General features: G+C 42.1%; 1 protein-coding gene across 1 annotated transcript in view; it reads right to left on the bottom strand.

The window, feature by feature from the left end:
• The window catches only part of VAV3 (vav guanine nucleotide exchange factor 3), a 1,144,177-nt gene that overhangs the window by 151,374 nt on the left and 974,919 nt on the right, over nucleotides 1-17,884 (bottom strand). The gene's annotated exons all lie outside the window — the stretch shown is intronic.

Here is a 17,884-nt window from a genome sequence, read left to right as displayed (position 1 = left end):
TTATGCACAAATCCCCAACCAAGTGCAAATTCACTTGCTTATTTCTTTTCTCTACATTCCCATCAATTGTTTCCTCCTCATTTACATCGTTTATACAGATTTACTACAGCAGGACATCAGTAAATCTATGATCATACCCTGGGTGGAAATTTTCTGTGCAAAGGATAGTGAATATCCACCAACTCACCAGTCAAAGAAAGGAAGGGCGTGTCATCACAACTTGGGTGAGAAGAAGTAGGACTGAGAGTAAAGAATATAAATGCCACATAATCACAACATTATATCTACATCCCTTGTCTACACCTAGTAATTACTTGTGAGTGACACTCAAGGTAAAAGGTCTTTGGCTTTGAAACAAAGAACATATCGAAGAACGAAATCACTAACTGCAGCACATTCAGTAATTTCATTACTTATAAGAAAATATATCACGTAACAGCTACACCTCAGAACCCCTACACCAACCGTCCTAGGAACAACTTACAATCCATTTAGACTGCAAAGACAAACAAAAGTATTTACAGAAGCTCAGGTACCAGCTAATCAAATTCAGGAAGATAAACGCCTTGAACTGCTGCTCATGAGGCTGCAATACTTTATGCTTCTGTATTGTGGATTTGATTGAGATGGGGAACATTTGCCGAAAAGTGACCCAAAGCTATGGTGGACCTGGTGCATCTGTTATTCATAAACAAGGAAACTTTTTGGTCTTGACATGCTGATCTAAAAGCTACATATAAGTAGCATGACAGGCAGAAACATTCTGAACTGTCTAAATAAATGAAAATAGCATTTTAAACAACTCATAAATGCCATATGTAGTCTTGCAAAGAAGAAGGTAACCACAAAAAAAGAGGTAAGACAATCTTTTGCGTTGTGTTTGAGGTAGACCTTTGGCAAAAAGCTACGTCAGTGCACGCTTCAACCATTATCAACAATGGATAATAATTGGGCACAACAAAGAAGTGCTCCCAATGATACAGGCTGGCATGATGGAAACCAAAAAGCAACTTTCATTTTACAAAGATATAATGGAGTTCATTGATTAAACTGCAAAGGTTCTGAGCTCGAGGGGGTCCCTAGAGTACACAAGAGGGCATGATCTAGGTTGAATAAAAACCTTAGCTGCAAAAATATCACCTTCTCCTAGGTCACCAGAACATTAACAAAATGCTCAGATAACTACCCATTGTGCTTTCAAAGTAGAAACTGCAACGTGTCTCTGAAAACCATCCTATACAAATTTGAAGACAAGCACATTCTAATTGGATGAGAGAGGCAGATTGGTCTGAATGGTCTGAACAGCATCTTTCTAATAATGTTAATGGTGTGAATAGGATTTTAATGTAGAAGGCCTCTGGCATTTGTGAATAGCTTCAGCTGGATGATGAGGAAATGCTTTGTTTCCCCTAAATCCCCAAGCCATGGAACTTGCCCATCCAGGGGAAGCAAAGGGGATGGGATCAACCAACAGAAATGTCCAGTACTTGTATATTGATTTCTTCTAAAAGAGGACAAACTAAGACACTCTTCCCCATAATGGAAATATTGCAATCATTTCTCTTTTGGTTCCCTCTAAAAAACTTTGGAATCAATGGAAAGTGTGGAAAGGCATATAATAGCTTTTGTAGCCACACTGTTGTTCAAAGATCTAACCTCCATGCTCCTACTTGATACTGCAAACGGGGAAGTTGAGTGTTGTGAGGATAAAGAAAGACTCATAAATGGAGTCCTGGATAGTTGTCATAGTTAATGAAAACACAGTCCAGTCAGGGAAAGATTCCTTGAAGAGGAGAAAATCCTGTTCAGGCAGTCTATCCCAACATTGTTTGATCGTTTTTATGCCAGAATATCAGCTACCAAAATATCAAGCCAGAAAAGTGGTTTGGCAAATATATGAGTACGAAAAACATCAATATTCGGTACATGAAATGAAATTGCTAAAAACATCGACAACCAGAATATTGTCAGGAAAAATACAGTACCTACAAACATATCAACTACAATAATATATAGAATGCAAAATACAGCATTTACAAAATAAGTAGTTTAACTACAATATTGATACAATAATGTAGTCCACAAAATATGAATGGTAACTAAAATAATGTAATTTAGTAGAACATTAATTACACATAAAATATGCAATATTTTATCATGTTTCCATGTGTAAAAAGTAACGTTCAAAATGAACAATCTATGACAAATAAAAATGTTTTATATTTTTATTTAATTGGAAACATTAAAAATAATAAAATATAGAATCTCAAGGCCTGGTGTCCTGCTCAATTGGTCAAATTAATCAACTTAGGTAAGAAAGGGTTCTGGAATGAGACTTTAGCGTTAGATTTAAGGGATTTAGGTTTAAGGAAATCGTAGAAATCCATATTATCTAAATTATATTTGTTTTGGAGGTCTTTGAAAGTAAGTGGGTAACCTTTAGGTCATAAGTGTTTCAGAAAAAGAATGCCTTTGCAGGACCAAGTTTTCCAGAGTAGTGAGGCATCATTAATCTTTATTTTGATGACATTCCAGAGAGAGGTCATGTTGGAATAATTTATTTGAGCTTCAAGGCAGTTATCTAGTTTGAATAGGGCTATTTTAGTGTTTTGAAATATTTGTTTGGCTGGAAGAGTAAGCCCACGTCCACACTTAGCAACACAGGGCAAATGGGATGAACACAAGCCCATATTTCAAGAAAAATGGAAATTGATATGGAAATCTGTCTTCTCCCAGAAAAGTATACCAGAGCTTTCCCAGGCCAAATTTTGGCTTCTACATAGAATATTTTGGACCCCATCAGGTCTCCATAAAGTTGGCCTGAAAAACGATCCCCTGGGTTGGAAATGTAATAAAGAAACTGGTGACTTGGCCCACCTAATCTTTAATTGCAGTGCTGCCTCGGAATTCTGGGACAAAATAGTGGAATTCCTGACAATGCTATTCAGTTTAAAATTGACTGTGATTTATTTCTCCATGATTATGGCATATTTAGATCCTCAACTGAATTCCCATAATGATGCTTTGCTTTTAGACATTCTACTAACGGCCATCTGCAGGTCCATTCTCACCAACTGGAAAAACACTGCCTCTACATCCTTTAGGTCATGGCTGAACTGTATTGCGCAAGTGAGAGGTGCAGATAATATTGCTTTACAACACTCCCCAGTAAATCCATAACATAAACTTTTATGGGGAACTCTTGATTCCTATTTTGCTAACAGTAAACCTCCATGAGTCTACAAGACCAACATTCACTCTTCCCCATCCTTATTGATTGCCCCCTTGAGTTACTACTCATACATGTGTGCACTTCAACGCCTTACCTCTTATGTACACTTACTATGAGGATGTATTCTTTGGAAATATGCCATTGAGTTCAAATGCTATTACTAACTACTTTCTTATGGAAATGTATAATGCTTTCACTTTTGTTTTCTTTGTTTTTTTTCATATGGTTTATATTTTATTGTTTATTGTACTCTCCTGTGGCTTATATTTATAAACATTTCAGTGCAATTCTGTTGAACTGAAAAAAATCATAAAACATATTTATATTTTTAAAACATATTTTAGTTTTTAATAAAAATAATTTCTATTTGCTTTTTCATTGACTATATAAATTGAGAATAATGAAATAAAATAACATAAAAAGGAATGTTTTATTTCAAAATACATTAATGCTGAAAGAATATATCATTTTACAAAAAATATCATTTAAAATACAAACATTATAAAACTACTTCAAAAATATAACAATTATCAAGAAATAAAAAAAATAATAAGAGAACAAAAAATGAACACCTATAAATTTAATATCCTACCTGCAGTTCTAGACACAGACATACATATCATTAACATTTTTTACAAACATAACTTTGGAGGTCACATTTGTATTTTAAAATGTGTATATAACAAAGTTCAATTTACTTTTTTAAGTCCAGTTTGACAAACAGTGAAAGAAGTGCATATATTAGGAGGGGTTGGATTTAATATTCTAAATCCAGTGCCACTGAGAAAAATACATGATATGGGAAGGATCATATTTACAATTGTAACTCCAATCCCACTCACACTGGAAAGAGGTTATATTGGGAAGCATCAGGGTTACTAGTCTAGTTGCAATCACACAAATATTGGGGCATTTGCATACATTGGGATTGGTTGCACTAAATATTTTAACTTCAATCCAACAAACAATGAGGAAAATGCATATGCTAATTGGCAGATTTATTATTTTATCTCAGTCCCATAAAGACTGGACAAAATGCATAAAGTTTTATGGGCCAATTACAAGTCTGACGGTCAAAAGACCGCCAGACTTGTGGTGGTGGTCAGACCGCCGCAGATGTGGTGGTCTGACTGCCACATTACAAGGTAGGTAGGCAGACCTGCCAACGTACTGCCGCCCCCACTGGGATCCAAGACCCCAAGACCCTAACGGGATGACGGCTGTCTTGGTTGTAATCAGCCAGGGCAGCGCTGAATTTAGCGTTGCCCTGATAATTACAGCCTTGTCCTCCACCAGCCCTTTGATGCTGGTTTTACCAGCATCAAAGGGCTGGTGGAGAACAAGTGCAGGGGTCCTCCTGCCCTACACCCTTGAAATGCACGCTGGCTGCTTTGCACCCTGCATGCAGCAGCATTGCCCGCTAGCTTAACTATGAGCCCGGAACAATGCTGCTGCATCTTTCCCACTGGGCTGAGGTTTCTGCTGGTCAGCCCAGTGGGATAGTTGTAATGGGGCCGGTGGGAGTTTCGCGAATGGATGTATCCACCCGCCAAACTCCTAACGACCCCCTAAATATCTTTTATCCATAAAGGCTTCATATTTAACCCACAAATATTATAAAAATTATGTATAATAGTGATATATTATAACAAATAATATTTTAACTCAACACCACAAATCTTTTTGTTAAAACACTACCCGCTCAAACTTCAATTTGGAGTGGGCAGGGTTTACAGTTAAGTATTCTTTCCTGATGTTTTGTCTGTATTGAAGGCGCGGGAATGCATCACAAGTGATCACTGGGAGAATGCCAGGGAATTTAGGAACACACATGTACAAAGCATTTTTCTAGTTGCAATCAGCTCGTTTGTTACTAGAAAAAGGCTTTTTGTGATGTACGAGCCCCAAACTGCAATTCGGTAACTTGTTACTCTATCACAATTTGGGTTTTGCGATTCGGAAGTAGGAAGGGGTGTGTTCAGGGTGTCCATTCCAAATACCAAATCTAAATAGTATGTATGATTGTTTTGTGACCGTGAATGCGGTTGCAAATAATCGCAGTTAGCACCAATTTCAAATTGGTACTAAGCCATTTGCAAAGGGGAAGGGGTCCTTAGGGACCCCTTCCTCTTTGTGAATAAATGCAAAAACCATTTTGAAGAGCAGGCAGTGGTCCCATAAACCACTGCCTACTCTTCAAAAATGAAACTGAAATGTTTAATTTTCTTTCTTTTTAAACAAAGTCTGTTTTCCTTTAGGGAAAACTGGCTGCGTTTAAAAAAACAAAATCATATTGCTTTATTTAAAAGCAATCAGAGACATGACACTAGCAGGTGATTTTTGTGATTTCCGAATATTAATGAGACAGGTCTATGTGCGACTAACCGGGAATGGCAAAAGAAACTCAATGGAGTTTCTTACATTTGGAATTGTGATTTCCTAATTGTGATCCACACGGAATCACAATTAGGAAATCGCAAATCTAAATATTTAAACATGTGGCCCTTACTGTTAATGATCAGTTGATAAAGGAATTAACCCCTTGGGCACCAAAGACGTAATGGTTACATCCGTGGCTGCAGCGCTGAGACGCCAGGGACGTAACTATTACATCCTAGTACTGGCCCTTGGGTGAAACACTAGCGCTCCCCCGAGGGCCATGCCCCCACCCCTCCATGGCAGAGCTGGAAGGGGAATTGCTTCCCCTTCCACTCCCACCCCCCTTGACTCCCCCAGTGATGTCTGATGACGTCAGCACGCAATCGCGTGCTGACTTCATCAGAGGTCACCTCCCATCATGCTGGAAGCATGATTCCAGCGCAATGCTCTTCCGCTCAGGAGGAGGGGGCAGGCAGAAGCATGAAAGGAAAGGAAAGGCCTTTCCTTTCATGTCTCTGCAAGAAATGCCACCTAGACCCCAGGGAATTCTTTTTTGATACTCACTCATAAGGGGAGTGGCCCCTTGGGCAAGGGCCACTCCCCAGGGGGCCAAATGATTATTAGGCCATTTCTGCCCCCCTGGGGGCAGAGTGGCCTAATATAATTAGGCTGATCAGCCCTGGGGGGGGGGGGGGGGGGCAGTTACCCCCTAGACACCAGGGATAAAAAAAAAATATTTATTTTTGTTGGCGTGTGGGTTGCGACCCCTTAGGCAAGGGTCACACCCCGGGGGCAAATTACTTTGAGGCTATTTCTGCCCGCCTATTTTTATTAGGCCAATCTGCCCCCCTAGGGGGCAGAAACCACTAGACACCAGGGAATGTTTTTTTGTTTTTATACTTACGCATAAGGGGAGCGGCCCCTTGGGCAAGGGCCGCTCCACGGGGGGAAATATTTTTAGGTCTTTTCTGCCCCCCCCCCCCCGGGTGCAGAAACCTCTAGACACCAGGGATATATATATTTTTTATTTACCTTATGTTTTTATGTATGTGGAGCAAACCCTTAGGCAAGGGTCCTTCCCCTGGGGGGCAAATTCTATCTAGGCCAATTCTGCCCCCAAGGGGGGCAGAAACCACTAGACACCAGGTTTTTTTTTTTTTTTAATACTTGCGCATGAGGGAAGCGGCCCCTTGGGCAAGGGGCGCTCTCCAGGGGGCAAAGTATTTTTAGGGCTTTTCTGCCCTCTCAGTGGCAGATCGGCCTATTATAATTAGGCCAATCTGCCCCCGTGGGGGGCAGAAACCCCTAGACACCAGGTATATATTTTTTTGTTTACTTTATGTTTTTATGTATGGGGAGCGACCCCTTAGGCATGAGTCGCTCCCCTGGGTGGAGGGAATTATATTTAGGCCATTTCTGCCCTCCTTGGGGGCCGATCGGCCTATTTTTATTGGGCCAATCTGCCCCCCTAGGGGGCAGAAACCAGTAGACACCAGGGAATTTCATTTTTTTGCATCAATTTCACGCAAGGGGAGCGACCCCTTAGGCCATTAATGCTCCCCTTGGCGGCAGATCGGCCTATTTCTATTAGGCTGATCTGCCCCCGGGGAGGGGCAGAAACCACTTAGGCACCAGGGATTGGTGTGTGTGTCTTGTTTGGGGTGCGCTTTCCGGGGATGTGGCAAGAAGGCCCTGTGGCAGGAGGGCCATGCCATGGCAGCGCAGGGGCCCCCTTGTAGCCCTCAGCACTGGCTTTCCATCAGCCTTTCCATGGCAACTAAACCGCCACGGAAAGGCTGGCAGAAAGTGGTCTCGTGATCAGCACAACGGTGTTGCCATGCGCACTACATGGCTGACCACGACTTTAACCGCAGCCACCATGTCAGGATCCGTGATCCTGTCAGTGGCGGCGTTACCCTGGCAGTGCGACTGCCAGGGTTGTTCTCTGCCAGTCAGACTGCCAGGAGTGCAGCAGTCTGACCGCCACCGCAAGCTTGGTGGTCTTAAGCCCAACAAACTTGTAATGATGCCCTTAGTAATTTCAAACCAATTTATGACTGGATATAGTGTTCTAGGATCATTACAGTGCTACAAATGAAGTATCAGAATCAAAAGAATGAAACAATGAGTGGTGGCAGTGGGCAGATCCCATGTGACCCACTGAGGCGCTTGCAGTCCCTCCTCTTCCCAAGTTATGCAGCTTCCTGAAACTGCTTTCCGAAGCTCTGGTCAGATGTGTGATGGTGGCGGCTTGGCAAACAACCACGTTCCTGGTTTTTGTTCCCACTTGTGGCTTCCTCGAAGCCAGGTGCCTGGGGGCAGTGGCGGCATCTTGTGGAAGCTCCTGAGGTTCCGGCTGGATAAGTACACCGGAAAGTGTGACGGTGGCGTTAGGCTAGACCGCCTGTGGTCCTGTTTTCTGATTGCCACTTGCCATTTCCCCGATGCCAGGTGACTGGTGGCAGCATCTTATGGCAGCAGTGTTCAGGGCCAGTTCTGTGGTATTGTGGCATGAACAGTATTATGACATCTTGGGGCAATGATGGAATGCTATGCCGGCCTCTGTGCTCTCCCTTCAGACATTAGAGTATTTCATTACATAGCTTCTTAAGGCCTTCGAGGCCCTGTAACTAAATGACAAAGCATCTGAGCTGGGCTGTGGGGGCATTAAACCAGCAGAAGAGATATAAGGGCAGCAAAGATTAAAGACTAAAAGACTATAGAGGAGATTGCTATGTCTAGTGTATGCCGATGGCTTATGATGTGGACTGGTGATAACAAAAAACCTGCTTCAACTTGCGGAAGGGATCTTGGGCTTCCTTTTGGAAGTGAGCTGAACTGGACTGGATACCAGGGTTCTTGCTGGGGAAGACAAGTGTGGAAAATATCCCTTTGGGAGCCTGTCAAACTGTCGACTATGTGGTTAAGGGGCATGGCCTAGCCTTTATGGAAATAATTCCTCAGTAACAAGGCCAAATGTTCAGGGGAAACCAAGGGACTGAAGGTATAGTTAACTATGTGAAAGCACTTTAAGCCAGCTGGAGTTGGCAACCTGGAAGTAAAAAAATAAGCATGGCAGTCAGCTGCAGGGGCGATTCGCAGCTTGCAGCAGCGAAAAGAACCTAGGATGTCAGCAACCTCTGTTAGTTCAGAGGATAATCTTTCCATGCATGATACAGCTGGGGAGGATAGTGCCTTAGCTCAGATAGTGGTGGGTTTAAGAACCGCAGCCATAGTGAATGAGTCCCTTGAGTCAAATATTAAGATTGTCAGAGACTTAATGGGAGCACCCTCAGAGCCTGATCTAAGACAGGCTAATGCCAAGGACTAGCCACTATTTTTAAATGGCAGGGGGGCATTCACCAGCTTCAGGTGCCATAGAGTCTGCACATGCCTTAGGCATGCAGTCTTCTCCCACCATATCAGCCATTATTTTATCCTTAGGCGTGGATTCACGACATGACTGTGATCCCCTCACCCAGACAGCTCCCCCTGCTGGTCCCCAGTCTACTGTTTCCTCTGGAAAGATGAGTTTGGTTAACTCAGAGATGCCCTGTTACTGGACGGAGGTCGCACAGCAGGAGGTTGTATAAGAGACATGTTCTAAATCAGTCATGGTACAGTGGGATGCTAAGATAATGCTCAATCGCATTTTGGAAGCGATTCGAGAACTTAAAGCCACTCAAGCTTCTGCAATAGCTGCCCTTCATGTGAGACTCTCTAAAATAGAAGATACAATCGCCCAGCTCCCAGAGAGGCTGAAGGAGGCAGAGTCCAGAATACTGGATTTCGAGTAGCAAGTAACTACCATGTGGAGACAAGTCAGTCATTTTCAGAAATAAAAGTTGTTCATGGAGTTGAAGATTGAGGAAATAGACAACCCACTCACGATGGGCCAATCTTTGTTTAGTAGGAGTTACTGAGGGATGTAAAAGTCAACAGGCTCTGCTATGGGTCAACATTTTTATCAAAACACATGTTCTTCCAGAGTACACTAGTGACTTGACAATAACAAGAGCACATCACATCCTGGCACAACAGCTCTCGAATTTAAAATGACCACATACTATCCTGGTTAACATCCTGGACTATCGTGTTAAGAACTGGTTTTAGCTAAGGCAGTTAAGCAGAGACAGTTCTCTGTGCATGAAATCCCCCAATGTTGTATTTTTTTGAACATGTCTGCCTTAGCTGCTCGGCATTGAAAGGAGTTTGTTAAATTGCAGTAGTTGTTCAAAGTGCAGGGGGTTCAACCTTCTATGGTTCGACAGTCTAAATTGGAAGCATTGGCTAAGGGGAAGTTCTATCTATTTTTCAATGTGGTAGAAGCTCAAGAGCTGCTGCCGCAGATTTCAGCTCAATCTTAAGAGCAACAAGTTTAGTCTTTTAGGATTAGGAGGTCATCTCTGGCAGGCTTTAGATCTGGTTGCTGTGTACATTGATGGGGAGTGAACCTGATGTTGATGCTGAGACTGATTAAAAAATAGGGGCAGTGTCATGACACCTAGGGTAGTAAATGACACTCTGTGAGAGGTATTGTGTCCAATTCCCCTCGCCCTGGGGTTTGGATTTTTTGCTTTTTTTCTTGGGCACTTTTGGTTGGGAGAGTGGGGGGTTTCAGGTTGGAGGTTGGGGCTTTGGAGCACGTGTAATGAAAATAAGCAGAATCATGACTGATTGCTTATGTGGAGGAATTCTGCGATCTATTATAGTCTGTCAGTGATTTAGCAAAAATCATGGGGTAACACCTTTATTCATGGAGAGACTGCTGATGTGATGGGGCGTAAAGCAAAGTGTTTTTTGTGTAATGTCAATGCCATTTTAAATAGGCACAAGTACGGGGGACTTATTAGATGGTCAATTTCTGTTTCTCCAAAAGTGTTATTTTTACAACCTACCCATTTGAAAAGTAACTCCCCCGAACTATTTATTCCAAAGTACCACTTTAAAGCCTATTTTGCTTCTGCCGGTCAGGCGGTTAGAGACGTAGCAGTTTACTTAGGCAGAGGGGTAGACTGGCAGGTCTCCCAAGTGACAAGGGATCCCCAGGTTACCTGGATTTGATTGGAAATTAGCATGAATGGAAACCCTTCATGTAGCAGTGTTTGATGACCCCAAACTCCTGAGGCAGATCTATAACATCTCTTTAGGGGCAGTTGGTGCCATAATTTTGGGGGCTGATTTTAATTTCATCCAGGTTCTGGTATGGAATACTTCCAAAAAAAAAAAAACAATTGAAGCCTCAAACAAAAAATTTGCTGGATGCTTTGACACAAGAAGCCCAACTTTTTGATCATTGGTGGGCTGACCATCCTGCTTGTTCACAATTCACTTGCTTTTCACATCGTTTTCATACTGCGTAGCTGAATGCATACCTTATAATTTCTCATTCGCTCGCGTGGACCAGCTCGGATATCTGGGCAAATTAATTTTCTGACCATTCCCTTGCTATTGCCATGCTTGAATTAAATATTATAGAAGGGAGAGGCCCAGGTGGCAGCTTCGTCGAAACTTTCTTACCGATCAAGAATGGCTGAGCGACACGAGAGTCTTTATTCAAGATTCTTTTGCTTTGAATAAGGGAACAACTTAACTTTTTTCAGTCTGGGAAGCCTTTAATTCCACGGCTCGAGGCGGGTTATCACCTAAAGGGCACAGAAATCAAAGCAGCGTGCAAAGCAGATAGTCAAGCGTCAAGCTGCAATAAATGGCATCCTACAGGCCAAGAATAACTGTCAGGGGCATGATTCTTAAGTGGTGTTCCATCTGAGTCAGGCAAAGCATGAGCTTAGATAAAAAAAAAATATTGAAGAGATTAATAGCTCCAGGGCTTTCCAACAGCAAGTGTAAGAGGAAAGCCAGATGATGGAGAAACTCCTTGCCTGGTCCATTTGTCTGAAGCACGAGGATGTGTTTATTAGTGAACTGGGAAAATGAGCATCCGGGGGGCTGATCACTGATAAGGCGACCGTGACCAGGTCTTTCTTCAGCAGTATAAAGTCCAGTACCAGAGTATCTGATTCCACAGGCTAGCATAGTAGTCTATTCAACTACCGCTCTTGTCATCCGTTCAGCCTGAGACTCTGATTTTGAATATATTGCGGAACAAGATCTATGAAGCCCTTGCCGCAATCCCTAATTGTGAAGCTTGCACCAATGAAGGATTTCCGGCGGTGTTTTTTAAGGAATTTGCCAGTGAGCTGGTGCCTTTCTTAACTGAGTTGTTTAATTCTGTCGAAGATGGGGGGGGCGGGGGAAGTCCCTCTGTCTTTTAAGGAATCTACAGCTGTTAGTTTCTTAAAAAAGAACAAGTGCCCTAAAGATGTTATTTCTTACCATCCAATTTACCTTTTGAACTCAGACTATAAGTTGCTCAAGTTGATCATGAAAGTCTGGGCGAGACAGATAACAGGAAGCTATGGCATTGATACATCATGATCACACAGCGTTTGCGGCAGGTCGGCTCATGTCTGTGAATATTGCATTTTTATTATGGGCATTTGACTATTTCTCTGTTAGTCGACTCGTGCTGCAGAAGTAATGGTTGATGTGGAAAAAGCATTTGACCTGGTAAATTGGGACATATTGTTTTATGGCCTGGGGAAGTTTAGTTTCCCTGCTGGGTTCATTATGATGCTGCAGAGTCTTTATTGAGGTGTGCAAGCCCATGGGGTGGTAAATATACACAGGGGATGAGGCAGGGCTGTCTTCTATCACTAGTTGTATTTACCTTTTTTTTGGACACTTAGCTGGCAGGATTCAGGCGAATCAGGCAATCATCTCCTCGCTGGATGGGATGTTGAAATTAAATTTTTTTGCGGATGACTTTATCCTTTAACTTAGCTCAGGGGAGTAGACAATTCAGGAGGCATTTAAAGAGTTTACATGGTTTCAAGAGATTAGAAGATATAAAATCGACCAGGCTAAAATTTAACTGCTTTCATTTAATTCTTCAGGTAGCTAACTCCCCCAGGTTTGCTGCAGAAGGCCTGCTCAACAAAACTGATCCGTTACCTCAGTTTCTTTTTTAATGAAAAACTATGATGAGCTTTTTAGTTTAAACTATGTGGTGATGCTTAAGAAGATAAGGGGTTTGCTGGAGAGGTGGGCTATGTGTGGGCAGAGTAGCGCTTATTAACATCTTGACTTTACCGTTGCTTCTTTTTCCTTTTATTAATGTCCCCTTCAAAATTAGAAAGAGCTATTTTTCAAAGATTGAAGCAATTTTTTGACATTTTGCCTGGGACGAGAAGGCCCCTGGGGGTAAAGTTGTTGGTGCTTCAACTTGACACTAATCAGGGGGTATGGCGATACCTCACTTGCAGTCATATTATGATGCCGCCCTCCTGGATCTGTTAGCAAGGTCAATAGTTTCTGATAGGATTGTTGAGCTTTTCTGTATGTATAAAATGATTGAGGAGGTGGGGACTCAGCTGCCAGTGTTTATTAAAACAGCTAAATTAACCAAGAAAACAAGGTAAGGAGGTGCAAGAGATGTGTGCTTGTTTTTAATTACTCTGTTGATCAAAGAGTATACTATGAGCATTGAGTATCTTATGTTGCTGAAGTGTAGAAATGTAAGGTTGGCAGTACCACAGAAGCAAGTAAGGTTTTGGAATATCAAGGGGTTCAGAGCACTCAGCCACTTTTTGGTTAGGAAGAAGGTGCATTACATGTCAGGAACTAAAGGCCTGTTGCAGAGACTCCTGTAAGGAGTTCTATCTGGGGTTTCAGCAGATCTCTTGCTCCTTGAAAAATCCTCATCTGGATTTTAGATTTGATCCCCACCCAGTTATGCTATCGCTGGTGAGGTTTAAATTTAAAGGGGTGGGTAAATGGTACAGAATACTCAGTGGACAAGCCAAGAGGAGTCAATTGGATAGCTTTCTGGAGAAAATCCACCTCTCAACACAACGTATTATTTCGGAGGCTGAATGGCATTCCTTTACAGTGCTATGTCATAAGGTATTAATGGCTGCTAATTTTCAAAGAATCCCCTTCTTATCTCATTTGATGGCTTACTATACTCCGAAGGCCCTCCATAGAAGGTTTCCCTTGGTAGAGGATCTGTGTTTCCACTGACAGCAAGCAGGGATGGTGGCTTTCTCCATACTTTTATTACTCGTCAGAGGTAGGAGGAGTTCTGGCAAGAGGTTTCTGCTGCCCCAACAGAGCATTACCGACTAAACTGGCACAGGAAACAGAAGTGGTACACTTTGGCCTAGTTAGTAAGGTTCAGATGTCAGGCTTGGATAAATGGGGCATGGTATTTATTGCTATTGCCTCAGTAGATTCTCAGCCTCTGATCCGCTAGGGTTCATTTCAGGAGTGGGTAAATTAAATGCTTAGGACAAAAAAATCTGAGAACGCATATGCAAGATGACTAGGTGGATTAAAAACATTTTGGGCCTCGTAGGGGTTCATGTAGGTTTTCAAAGAGAGGTGCCCTTTCCATCAGCTATGTTATCACAGGCCCTATGAGTCCTTGCTGGGTGGGGTTCTTCTAGGCCCAAGAAGACCTTGCAATAACAGTACAAACAGCCTGCAATATGAGCTATGTTGGTATCACCATATACATAATGTCTGAGTTTATATGATCACTGTCTATTTAAGCCATTACATTTCTTTGCATATTTACACATGATTCACATATCAGTATTGGGAAATGGAGTTAGGCTAAAGTCCCTTGTCAACTTTTTTTAATGTTAAAGCCATTTCCCCCAAGGAGGGATATTGGCATCTAACATCTGATTGGACTATTTTGTTTCACAAATTCAATACAATGGTTGAGCTTGGTATGGTGGAGCGTTTTCTTAATTACAGATGAGTAGGTATTTGCATTATACAATCTATGTTATTGGTATAATGCCACTTTACTATGGTTTGCTACTAAGAGAATAGGTAGCCACATTTTCAACGGCTGCTTTCTGACTCAGATATTTTGGATACAATGGTTGTGTTTCAATGGGGTGGCTGCTATAATTATGGTTGGATATGCACTGGCACTCTCCTATCTATATGTATGGCATAATGGCACCCAATATCCCTCCACAAGGAGGGATATTGGCATCTAACATCTGATTGGACTATTTTGTTTCACAAATTCAATACAATGGTGGAGCTTGGTATGATGGAGTGTTTTCTTAATTACAATGAGTAGGTATTTGCATTATACAATCTATGTTATTGGTATAATGGCACTTTACTATGGTTTGCTACTAAGAGAATAGGTAGCCACATTTTCAACTGCTGCTTTCTGACTCAGATATTTTGGATATAATGGTTGTGTTTCAATGGGGTGCCTGCTATAATTATGGTTGGATATGCACTGGCACTCTCCTATCTATATGTATGGCATAATGGCACTTTACCATGGTTTTGCTGCTAAGAGAACGAGTTGTTAAACCTGCAACAGCTGCTACTGGATCATGATATAGGCACAAAGGCATTGTAGGATCTTGATGTGATTTTCAGTCTTTTTTAATTTGTTTTTTGAAGCAGAGTACTGATGTTCAATCACTGTTTAACTGTGACTTGATTTTGCTCAATACAAAAAAGAACGAAACAAGCCAAATTTTAGTACTCACTGGTCGAAAATACTTCTGTGACACTCAGTTTGTGAACAATAAACATATTTGTAATGGGTATAATAAAAGAATATCAATGTGTAAGATATAGTGAGCAACAGAACCAAGAAACAGAAGAACTGAAGTATTTAAATAGTACAGATATTCTCCCAGTGGCTATATGGGTGAGTCTTCTACTAAAACAATACGGCACATAATAAATTTTGTAAGAAACTAAAAGTGTATTCGTTTAAAATGAAGGGTCCACTTAATAAAACTATTGACAGCTTGTCCAAGCTGAAATTTGTGTTTATTATTGTTATCTACTACAGATTTACAAAAAGTCACATATTTGTGGTCATCCTAGCTCTGGGAGATACATAATCATCATCACAGACAAGCATGCAGGGATGGAACTTCTACGGTCCCTACTATTATAGCTGAAACCAGGGAAGCCTTAGACTTGTAGTATCAGCTAACGTACAGTGCTGTAATGTCCTACCCCCAGTGCTTCTAAAGGATGATTGGCCTAGTGGCTGGTTTCTCCAAAGAAATGTACTTTCTTGATTGTGCCCCTTACTGTTTCCTACAGATTTTTAATAGTTTCCCAAAACTGAACTTGTGCTCTCCAAAATAATGTTATTCTGACCCGCTATTCAATCTAATGGTTTGGTAGCCCCACTTCCTGCTGAAACACTCTCCTGTGTACTTTGCAACTTCTCATTTCAATCAACAGGGTATTGCCCTGGAAAAGCCATATGACCTATTCCCTTTTAGACTCTTTGAAGCACCCCCATGTCCTAATCTTTATTTATGTGAGGTTTAATTTCATTTACAGAACCCAGATTATCCCATGATCAAACCTAGAAGAACATGACTGTGTCAGCATCTGCATTCATAAACCCACATCCCATCTGTACTGGCATAGAAATTAATTATACTGTGTTGAACTTGGCCCTCTCTGCAAGGTGGCCCCCAACCCCCAAGATAACCTCCTTGGTGACCCCAAACCTTTTGCCTTCAACCCTTCTGCTTTCTGCAGTTGGCTTTTAGGAATCTGCGCACACTACCACTGTTAACCAGTGCTAATGTGCATGTGCTCTCTCCTTTATACATGGTAAAATTGGCTTACACCCAATTGTCACATTTAATTTATTTGAAGTCAATAGTAAAGTGGTACTACAAGTACCCATAGCATATACATTAAATCCTGCTAGTGGGCCTGCAGCAGGTATTGTGTTAACCACTTAAGTAGACCTTTCTCACCTGTCTCGGGCCTGCAATTGCAGTCTGTGTGTGGAGTTTTAAACTGCTATTTTGACCTTGCAAAATAAACCTTTCAGCCTTTAATATATATGTCACCCCTAGAGTAGGCCCTAAACAATAGACTGTGTTATATTTAAAAACGTAGACATATACTTATAAGTTTTTCATGTCCTAGTAGTGTAAATGCTCCTAAATTTGTTTTTCACTATTGCAAGGCCTGTCTATCTCACAGGATAAGATTGGGTCACCTTATTACACTTAATAAGTGATACCTTTTGATTAAGAGCAGGTAGAAAAGTCATGTTTGGTGTCTGAGGAATTGAAATTTGAAACCCTCTTAAATAGTAAAGTCAGATTTTGAGTCACAATTCCGAAAATGCCACTCTTAGTTAGAAAGTTGGCATTTTCTTGTCCTAACCATTTGGTGCTTGCAGCCTACTTCCTGGGACACATGACCAGGTGAGGTTGGCAGTTAGCCTTTCTATATTACTCCCACATAGCAGCACAATAGAGGGTTTGGGTGTTGGTAGGATGGGTCATCTCTGGAAGGATAAGGGGCAGAGCTATCTCCTGCCACACTTGCATTTCAAAGACAGTGGACCAGGTCACACACAAAGGACTTCACACTAGCCTGCTTTGCCCCCAGACAGACTGGGGCCAGGGCAGGGAGACAAGACATTCCGAACATGTCTGTACGGGGGAACTTCCAGAAGCTTCTTCCACTTGAAAGGGGGGAACTAGCTATAAAAATAGGACTCTCAGACCTACTCTTTAGTACACTTCTGGACCTGTGAATACTACAGAACAAGGATGCCCTGCTGGCCTGGTGCTTGAGGCCTGCCCTGCTTGCGAAGAAGAAATACTGGACTTGCTCCCTTCATCCCAGGCTGAAGTGACTTCAAGAGTGATCTGACTGATATCCCGTTCTGAGCTACAGGGACACTGGTCTGAGCTACAAGAACACAACAAGCTCCATAGTTCCCTCTGATACTGCCCAGTGACTTGCTGCAGCTGGACCTGCAACTAATCTGCATGACCCTTGCTTGCCTCTGCTGGAGTGAGTTTTTGTTCCCCATGAGGTGCCTCCCAGGTTGGGGACCGCTGATGTGGCATCATTCGAGCTCCTCCTTTAAGAAAAGGAGAAATCCTGAAGTTTTGGGCACTTCACAACTGCAAATGGTCCTGTTCACACCAGGATATTTCTGCCAATGCCACCCGCCAATTTGAAGCTCTGGTAATCCTGACTATTAGCACTACAGCAAAGGCCAGTAACGACCAGCAATGGAAGATTTGCACTTGGTTTTACAGCATCGACAGCCCATGGTGACCACCAATGCAAAGCTCCAGCAATGACCATCCGCAACCCCTGACAGGATCTTTGCACTGTAGTGATGACTATACACAATGCCCTGCCCGCTCTTCGTGCTACAGTGATGATCAT

The sequence above is a fragment of the Pleurodeles waltl genome, chromosome 4_2 (assembly GCF_031143425.1).
Source record: "Pleurodeles waltl isolate 20211129_DDA chromosome 4_2, aPleWal1.hap1.20221129, whole genome shotgun sequence".
Taxonomy (NCBI): domain Eukaryota; kingdom Metazoa; phylum Chordata; class Amphibia; order Caudata; family Salamandridae; genus Pleurodeles; species Pleurodeles waltl.
This window is presented reverse-complemented; position numbering and strand designations above follow the sequence as displayed.